The following is an 8,675-nucleotide window of genomic DNA, read 5'->3' on the forward strand; positions in this document are numbered from 1 at the left end:
AACAAACCTAGGCGGCGCCTGCGCAGCGAAGGGCACCGTAGGACTTCCAAGGAAGAGCAAGTCGAACCTTCAAGGAAATCCTGCTAGTTGGTCTGATGCGGAGTGAAGTTACACCAGCCCTCTCACCCGCTAACTATGGCCATTGTTTCCAGTCTTCTCCCGAGTTTGCTTTTTTAGTGTGCACATTTATTTGTTTTGCAAAACTGAGATCATTACGTAAAAACTTGAGGCTTTTTATTTTTTGTTTTTGTTTCTTACACTTACTATGTAATAACTATATCGCCGTCCTTGTACACCATGATATCTGTCAGCACTCACTAAACTGGGTAATGCATAAAAGCAATATCATAAAAACAAGGCGGGCTTGCTAAAAGAGCCCAAAGACTTTAAAGCATTGGTTTAATTATTTAAAAATAACTTCAAGGGCCGGGCGGTGGTGGCGCACGCCTTTAATCCCAGCACTTGGGAGGCAGAGGTAGGCGGATTTCTGAGTTTGAGGCCAGCCTGTTCTACAGAGTGAGTTGAGTGAGTTCCAGGACAGCCAAAAAAAAAAAAAAAAAAAAAAAAAAAAAAAAAAAACCTTCAAGGCCCCTCCCCAATTTAACCACAGGGGTCCCCGGGTAAATTAGGGAAGGGCTGGAGAAAGGTGACCCCATAGGAAGACCAGTGGTCTCAACTGGACCCACTAGATTTCTCAGACACTGGGCCACCAACCAAGCAGCATACACCAGCTGCTATGAGGCCCCGACACTTACACAGCGGAGGACAGCCTGGTCTGACCACAGTGGGAAAAGATGCACCTAACCCTTGAGAGACTTGAGGCCCCAGGGAGTGGGAGACATCTGGTGGGGTGGTGGTGGCAGGGTGTGGACATCCTCTTAGAGACGAGGGGGGAAGGGATGAGGGATAGGGAGAGGAATGGGATGAGGAACAGTCGGACAGCAGACTGAGAGGGGGATAACGACTGGACTGTAAAAAAAGATTAAAGAATAATAATTTTAAAAAATTAAAAATAGCTTCAAGGCTCAAACCCTCATCTCCCCCTCAACTCTGAGGGTTGTTGGCCTCATCTTCAAGGTAGATAGACTCAGTAGTGCTGGGGGGGGGGGGGGAATGCTTTCTTTTGACCCTGTCTAGACATATGGGGGAGGGAGTGGAACCTCAAATGGGCTCCCTGGCTCATGTTGAATACCAGACTTCCCTTAAATCAATTGCTACTTAAAAAGGATTCGTTGCTGAAGTAGCCAATTTCCCGGCCGCTGAGTTTTCTCTGGACCTAAGAACCATCCAGGACAAAGTCACCCACAAAACACACCCACAGCCAGTCTCCATTCAGTGAGGGGTTTTCCCACCTTCAACCCCCTCAGATTGAGGTAGTCGGATTGATCGTTTCTGGAGTTCCTTCTGGGGTCATCTGAGGTCTTCTTCATGGCCCTACCTCACAGGTCAGCTCCTCCTTTTGCCCAATCCCTGTTTACGGGATTCCATAACAAGTACTAATTAGAAGGGCCGGCTCCAGTGAACTTCCAGCATGAAAACCTTCATCTTAGAGTCTGTTTCCCTGAAGAACCCAAAACTAAGACACTCAGTCAAATAACAGAGTGGAAAATGAGCTTTATACAGAAAAACTGAGATATTGTTAAAAAAAAAAAGCAACAGAAGAGAATATAAACTATTAAAATATAGAGGCCCTAAAGCAATTATTCTTAGCCATAGCATTGCACAACTGGATCATAATTAACCAACTACCCTATTACTTAATACAACTTTATACAACTTGGGTTTTCTGCTCTACTTCCTAGGCAGCATGCAGAAAGTAGAAAGGATGGGTCAAAGAGAACCAATATTTATCCCAAACATGGTAGCACACGCCTGAGACCCCATGATGTCAGTGGCTGAGGCAGGAGTGACTGCTCTCCCCCACCCTACCCCGTGTGTGTGTGTGTGTGTGTGTGTGTGTGTGTGTGTGTGTGTGTGTGTTTCTCTGTGTAGCTCTGGCTGTGTTGGAACTCACTCTGTAGACAAGGCTGATCTGAAACACAGAGGTCGGCCTGCCTTGCTGGAATCAAGGCCAGCAATGATCTTTCATTTAAAAAACAGATCAAAAGGCCGTACACATTTTAAACTTTTCCCACAGTCTTATGATATGTAGTAACAGTTTTCTCACTGAAAGATGGGTGTCTGTTTTTATACTGCCACTATTCTACAACCTGCATTGCTGTTCTTTATCTAAGACAGTGCTTCTTGACCTTCCTAATGCTGCGACATTTTAATACAGTTCCTCATGGTGTGGTGACCCCAACCATAAAGATATTGTCATTGCTATTCCATAACTGTAATTTTGCTATTGTTATGGATCAGTGTAAATATCTGTTTTCTGATGGTCTTAGGTAACCCTTATGAAAGGGTCATTTGACCACCAAAGGGGTCATGACCCACAGGTTGAGAACCTCTTAATCTAAAAGATGAAAAATGGTGTCTTGCATCTTGATGCTGAAATTTCCTATATTCTCTTCATAGTTTTTTAAAAATGTGTATGCTTTCCTGTGCTTCTGTGTGCTTCTTGTGTGTAAGAGTGCTTGAAGCCAGAAAAGGGACAGGATCCCCTACAGCAAGAGTTACAGGCTGCTGTGAGCCCCTTGATGTGGGATCTGGGAATCAAACTTGGAAACTCTTCAAGAGCAGCCAGTTCTCTCACGCACTAATCTGTCTCTCCAGCCCCATCCTGTATTCATTTTGTAAGCTATGTGTTCACAGTAAAGAATAACGTGGAACTCAGCTCAGGAGAAGCAAGGTGATATTTCTATCTGTGGTCCTCTAAGCCACTGAAAGGGTTTCACACTAAGACATTTGTGTGAGATATCTGCACAGCACTTACCACCGAAGCAATGGTATTCAAAATGAAGGCTTTGAACTTGCCAGGGTAACATGATGCCATACTGTGTGTCAATCAGGAGGCAGGAATGTGGTGTCTGGGCCCCTCTATCATGCCTGCACACACTCACTGCTCCCAACCACCTCAGTGTTGTTTCCTGCTGTTCTTCAACAGGAATGGTCTAATTTTGAGAAAAGCAGCTGATTGGGTATAACACCCTCCCAAGATGACCCAGGGTCAAGAGGGCCATCTCCTAGAGGAAGGCACACCGTATCTGTGCAGTGCTTCTCCTTCACCAGAGAGACTTGTCACCTAGAGAGTTGGAATCGTGCACACCTGGGAAGTAAAGGCAGGAGGATTGCTGCAAGTTTGTGGCCCCCTGGAAATATACAATGAAGGGTTTACAAAGCATCTTAATTTTCAGTTCTGAGAACATCAGCTTGTTTTTGAAATGTCAGTGTCCTAAAACATTCCTTTGGCCCCGCCTCTGCCCATGATCTGCAGGCCTCTGACCCTCCGTCCTGTACTTTATCATTCTACTAATAAAAAAGTCTGCAAAATGACAAATCCCTCCATTCCCTAGTCAAACAAGGAGTCTACAGCAACATGACATCACACTGACCTAAGACCATACAACTGCTGAAGGCATCCTTTCTTTTTTTTTTTTTTTTTTTTTGGTTTTTCGAGACAGGGTTTCTCTGTGTAGCCCTGGCTGTCCTGGAACTCACTCTGTAGACCAGGCTGGCCTCGAATTCAGAAATCCACCTGCCTCTGCCTCCCAGGTGCTGGGATTAAAGGCGTGCGCCACCACCGCCCAGCTTGCTGAAGGTATCTTAAATCCTTTTAAAACTAAGGTACTGGTTAAGACTCCCCAACTATGTATGCTTTAAAAACAGTCACAGCTTTGCTCACGTGCAAGCAATCTAGCGACTTCAGAGCCATGTAAATCATGCATGCTTACTTACATTTGAGCTGTATGAATTCAGTAATTTATATCATAGAGCCTTAAATGTTGGTTATTTAAAATACCCCATCATACAGATGAGGAAAACAGATGAGTCAATAGGTTATCAATAACTAGGTTCTAGTGCGGCTTTGTCACATACACAGAAAGCTGTCACACTTTGCCAATCAGACTAACTATAATTCATCCAGACTTGGCTTGTCCCAGTATCTCAGTCTCTGGGAGAACATGTTTAATTCAATGTTCTGTGGTCACTAGATCAAAGGTTCACATATAATTTCCACAGAACTTTCCTGTGTCCAGTTTACCCTATTTCAACAGTCCTGTTGGTTGCTTTTGACACAGGGTCTAAGTAGCTCTGCCTACCCTGGGACTCGGTATTTCGACTAGGCTGGTCTTGAACTCAGAGATCTGCCTGCCTTTGCCTACCGTGTGCTGGGATTGGTGGCACATGTCACCACACTTGGCCCCAGCAGTCCCATTTGAAACATCGGCTGCTTGTTAGCAAAGCAGGCTTCCATTCAAACAGTATTTCCAAGGTTAGAGTGTTAACCATTTGCTGTCCTTCACACCCCTCCCCCAGAAATAAACCCAAAGGAAACAAACATATTTCTAAACATAAATGCGACAGAACTGAACTAGTTACATCTCTAAGCTTTTCCTCGTGCGCTGTTTAAGGAGTCCTTTGTGCCACCACAGTGTTTAGATCCCAGGCAGGAGGTCTGATGCATGTTATAAAGCTGCAACTTATTTTTAATCCTTTTCTTATACATTACACCCCAACCACAGTTGTCTCCCCATCCACTCCTCCCCGCTCGCCTCCCTGCCTCCCTTCTCTCCCAGATCAACTGCTCCTCCTTTTCCTTCAGAAAAGTTCAGGCCTCCCAGAGATATTGACCAAACACAGGTTAACAAGTTACAATGAGACTAGACACAAACCCTCTTTATCAAGGCTGGATGAAGCAACTCAGTAGGACAAAAAGATCCCTAGAGGAGGCAAAAAGTCAGAGACTGTGATTCTGTCAGAAGTTCCACAAACCAAGCTAACGACCATAACACATTTGCAGAGGACCCATGCAGGCCCTGTGACTGCTACTTCAGTCTCTGTGAGGCCCCAGGAGCCCTGCTTAGTTGATTCTGTGGGCCCTGTTCTCAGGTGTCCTTGTCCCCTCTGGCTCTTACAATTCTTTCCCTGACTTCTTCTGCAGGGTTTCCTATGCTCCAAGGGGGAGAAACCGAATGGAAAGCTCCAATTTTTTTTTTTTTGGGGGGGGGTGTCTCTTCATCTGTTTCCATGAGCTGCCAGAAGAAACCTCTCTGATGACAGCTGGGCTAGGCACTGATAAATAAGTATAGCAAAATATCATTAAAATAATTTTATTGTTTTTTTTTCTCTATCTTACGTGTCTGGGCTATCCAGCTTCAGTTCCTGGTCACCCAGCAGTGTCAGGCATGGGCTGGAAATTAGACCAGTCCGTCGGTTGGCCACTCCTACCGTTCTGTGCCCCCACTGCCCTCACACATCTTGCAGGCAAGTATAGGATTGTGGGTTGCAGGTTTCATGGCTGGGTGTCCCATTCCCACCACTGGAAGTTGCCTGGTTACAGAAGTTGGCCTCGGCTCAGGTTCCACATCCTCCATTAGAGGTCCTCAATGGGGCCGCCCTTGGAGAATGCTGGGAATTTCTATCGCACTGTTTCCAGTGCGCCCCCTACCCAAATGCCCTCCGATTCCAGTTGTCTCTCCCCATCATGACCCCTCCCTGTTACCATTCCTATCTGCAAAATCTATTTCCCTTTCCCAGGGAGATTCATTCGTCCCCCTTGAGCCCTACGTGTTACTTACCCTCTCTGGGTCTGTGGATCGTGTAGCACGTCATTTACTTAACAGCTAATATCCATGTTTAAGTACATGCCATGTTTGTCTTTTGAGATCAGGGTTACCTCATTCAAGATTTTTTTTTCCTTAGTTCCATCCATTTGCCTACAATTTTCATGGCCCTGTTTGTTTGTTTGTTTGAAACAACTGAGTAATACTCCATTGTGTTAATATGCCACATCCTCTCTACCCATTCTTCGGATGAGGGACATCTAAGTCGTTTCTACTTCTGGCTATTGTGAACAAAGCTGCTCTGGGCATGCTTGTGCAAGTCTCTGTGTAGTAGGATGATACATGCTTTGGGTACATGCCCAAGAGGTGGATGGATTTCCATGGTGGCTGTAAACGCTTGCACTCCCACCAACAGTGGGAGAGTGTTCCCCTTGCTCCACATCCTTCCAACATGAGCTGTCACTTTGTGGTTTTGATCTTTGCCTTCTGACAGATTTGCATTTCCCTGCGGCCTAAGAATGATGGGTGCTTCTCAACCATTTGAGATTCCTCTGTTGAGGGTTCTGTTTAGATCTGTACCTCATTTTTAACTGGATTATTTGGTTTATTGGTGTCTGGTTTCTTGATTTCTTAATATAGTTTGGATACTAGTCCTCTTTAAGATGTAGGGTTGGTGAAGATCTTTTCCCATTCTGTAGGCTGCCATTTTGTCCTACTGACAGTCTCCTTTGCCTTACAGAAGCTTTTCAGTTCCATAAGGTCCCATTTATTAATTGTTGACCTTGGTGTCTGTGCTATCAATGTTCTGTTCAAGAAGTTGTCTCCTGTGAGAATATGCATCTCTCACTTCCTCTTCTATCAGGTCAGTGTATCTGGTTTTATGTTGAGGCCTTTGATCCACTTGCACTTCAGAGTGATAAATAGGGACCTATTTGCATTCTTCTACATGCAAACATCTCATTAAACCAGCACTATTTGTTAAAGGTGCCTTCTCCCACCCCCATTGTCTCTTTCTGGCTTCTTTACAAAAAATGAGGTATCCATAGGTGTTGATTCATGCCTAGGTCTTCAATTTGATTCCACTGATTAACATGTCTGCTGATCAATGTCTACCGTATGCCAATACCATGTAGTTTTTATTACTATAGCTCTGTACTAGAGCCTGAAATCAAGTATGGTGATAGCTCTAGAAATTCTGTTATTGCTTAGGATTATTTTAGCTATCCTGGGCTTTTTGTTTTTCCATTTGAAATTGAGTATGTCTTTCAAGGTCCGTAAAGAATTGTGTTAGAATGTTGATGGGGACTGCATTGTATCTGTGGACTGCTTTTGGTAGGATGGCCAGTTTTATTATGTTGATCTTACTGATCCACGAAGGGATGCAACTTCTAGAAATTAGAGAATTCATAACACACCAATGAACAAAGGACTAATAGCAGATCACAAGGAAGGCATTTATATGAATAAAACCCACAGGGTAATTTTGAAGACTTCAGTTACACAAACCGATGAGAAATAAGCAGCAATGACCAGCCATGCTCTGGCAGGCTGCCCTCCTCCCCACACTAACAGGGCTGTAAGGGCCTTGAGCCCTCTTGGGTATCTCTAAAATGAGTGCAGTGAAGTACAATGATTATTGCAAGCAATGGCCTTCCTTTTTTTCCTGAGAATTTGAAGCACAGTGAACAGAGGGAAGAGGAAAACCCACCATCTTTCTACAAGAGTCCACCTTGATTCATGCAATGACTGTGCCCAAGTTCCCACATAAGCAGCCTTCAGTGGACAATTCTAGAAATAGAATACAGAAATAAAAAAAGACAGACAAAAGAATATCCAAAGATACACAGTCCTCATTGGCTGAACATCTTTCTCTTCTCCTTACAAAGAGGTATGCTAGTCAGCCTCTACTGTCAACCCGATGACTTCAAATTAACTGTGAACAGAGCCTCACTGAGGCTGGCCTGTGGGTATGTCTGGAGATGTCTGGAGATCGTCTGGTAATTAAGTGATGTAGGAAGCCCCAGGCAACTGCAGGCAGCACCATTCCTTAGCAAGCAAATGCTGAACTACATGACAGGCAAAGATACATGTATTCATTCCTTGCTCTTATGGGTACACAATGAGCTGTTTTAAGTTTTAGTCTTTCACCAGAATGATGGACTGTAACCTGTAACTCTAAGCCACAGAACCCCTTTCCCACTCTCTACTGCTTTCTGTCATGGTGTTTGTCAAGAGTAGCAGAAATGAATCTAGAGAAATACAGGCCACCAGAGACGTTTGGAAAATGGTGAGATACACTAGTACTGGTATTTCTTTCTGGTCCTTATGACATAAATTTGTTGTTAGATAATAATGAGCAACAGGTGCCAACTCCATGATTCTCCATAGCCCTAAAGAATAACGAACACACAAACATTTCCAACTAAAATTCTACTCTTGTAATTAGCACTTGAAATTATTCATTCACATTAAAATAACTGACTTTAAGTCTTTTGGCTAATTGGCAAGGATGGACTCACGCATGTAATATGGTCTGAGCTTTGTGTGCCTGTGTGTACGCAGATACACAAGTGTGTGGGTGTATGTGAGGGCCAGAGGACAGGCTTGCTTTTCATTTTCAGGTGCTCTCCACCTTCTTTTTGAGACAGGTTCTATTTGAGCATGGCACCATTGTCTGGTATATTTTACATGAGATGGTGTTGGGGTGGGGGTGTGCAAACCCCATTGTTTTTAAGGAAGCACTTTACCAGCCAAACTATTTAGTCCCTGGGCTGAGCTTTTAAAAGGATTAATTTACTTCACTTAGAAATAAATCCTTCATACCATTAAGCTACACTAATCTTTTAAAAGTATATGCTCTAAAAGTAGTATGTTAATCTTTACATAGCCCAGCAGGCAGCATGATGTATCACCACCATCTTATTATTATGAAGCAGTAGGGTAGATCTCAAGCAGGAGCACTGTCACGAGTGTATGTGGCACTCTGGTAGGGTATCAGGTTTGAGT

Source organism: Arvicanthis niloticus, chromosome 5, assembly GCF_011762505.2.
Source record: "Arvicanthis niloticus isolate mArvNil1 chromosome 5, mArvNil1.pat.X, whole genome shotgun sequence".
NCBI classification, from domain to species: Eukaryota; Metazoa; Chordata; class Mammalia; order Rodentia; family Muridae; genus Arvicanthis; species Arvicanthis niloticus.